Source organism: Peromyscus californicus, unplaced genomic scaffold (genome assembly GCF_007827085.1).
Source record: "Peromyscus californicus insignis strain IS unplaced genomic scaffold, ASM782708v3 Scaffold_6__1_contigs__length_162567912, whole genome shotgun sequence".
NCBI lineage: Eukaryota > Metazoa > Chordata > Mammalia > Rodentia > Cricetidae > Peromyscus > Peromyscus californicus.
The window spans coordinates 66,266,902-66,268,448 of NW_026294584.1; the positions used below are offsets into that span (position 1 = coordinate 66,266,902).

At 42.1% G+C, this 1,547-nt stretch overlaps 1 pseudogene; it reads right to left on the minus strand.

Moving 5' to 3' along the window:
* Positions 1 to 316: 316 nt before the first annotated feature.
* Positions 317 to 397, minus strand: LOC128100202 (uncharacterized; annotated as a pseudogene).
* Positions 398 to 1,547: the final 1,150 nt, after the last annotated feature.

The following is a 1,547-nucleotide window of genomic DNA, read 5'->3' on the forward strand; positions in this document are numbered from 1 at the left end:
CTTTTCTTTTTCTATTATTAAGATTCTAAGACAGCTACTAAGGGAAGATCATTCATTTTACATACCAACCACAGATCCCCCTCTCCTCCCTCCTCCCACTCCCCAGCCTCCCCCCAACCCATTCCCACCTCATCCAAGGCAAGACCTCCCATGGGGAGTCTGCAGAACCTGGTACATTCAGTTGAGACAGGTCCAAACCCCTACCCCTGCACCAAGGCTGTGCAAGGTGTCCCACCATAGGCACTGGGCTCCAAAAGGCCAGCTCATATACCAGGGATGGATCCCCACCCCATTGCCAGGGGGCCCCCTAAACAGTAAAAATATGGAACGCTTCAAGAATTTGTTAATCTTCTCTGTATCATTCCAATTTTAGTATATGTGCTGCTGAAGCAAGCACTCTTGTGACATTTTTTTTAAAGATTTATTCATTTATTATGTATACAGTGTTCTGCCTACATGTATGCCTGCAGGCCAGAAGAGGGAACCAGATCTCATCGTAGATGGTTGTGAGCCACCGTGTGGTTGCTGGGAATTGAACTCAGGACCTCTGGAAGAGCAGCCAGTGCTCTTAACCTCTGAGCCATTTCTCCAGCCCCTCTTGTGACATTTTAAAGTTGAAATGCAGGGGTTAGAGAGATGGCTTAGTGGTCAAGGGCACTGACTGCTCTTTCAGAGGACTCAGGTTCAATTCCCAGCATCCACATGGCTACTCACAACCTTCTGTAACTCAAGTTCTGGGAGATCTCACGCCCTCTTCTGGCCTCTATGAGCCCTACATGCATAGGGTGCACAGACATGCATGCAAGTAAAACATTCATACACATAAAAAAAAAAAAACTTAAAAAAAATGAAACACAGTAATTCCTCGCTTCCTGACAGAGGATGTTTTCCAAGACACCCCCGAAGAGGATGCCCAGATATATGAGCATCAAACCCTATACATGCTATAGGTCTCTTTCTCTCAATACATGTTTACTTATGATAAAGTCTAATCTATAAATTAGGGAAATTAAGAGATGAACAACAATAATCTAGTAAGAGAATGATTATAACAATTATGCTGTAATAAAATTACCAGCATCACTACATTGTGGGTTGTTATTAAATAAAATGAAGGTTGCTTGAGCACAAGCCTATGGTAATGATAGTCCAGATTCTAAGACAGCTACTAAGGGGCAAATGGGCGGGTAGTATATTTGGTGCAGGACAAAGAGATGCTTCATGTTCTGGGTGGCAACAAGTAGACCAGCATATGATTTCATTGTACTGTTCAGAATGGCTCAAAATTTAAAACTTAAGAGTTACTTATTTCTAGAATTTTCCATTTAATATTTTCAGGCTATCATAGACCACAGGCAACTGAAAAATTAGAAAACAAAACCTTGGACAAGGTGGTGGGACTACTGTACAACATACACAATAAAAAAATAAAAAGCCAAAATTACAATTAACTCAATATTGTCACAGGGGACACTCTGTGACCAGGTCAAGAAAAACACTGCAGACCAACCTCAGTTGAACCTGTTCCCAACCATTATTCCCACCCT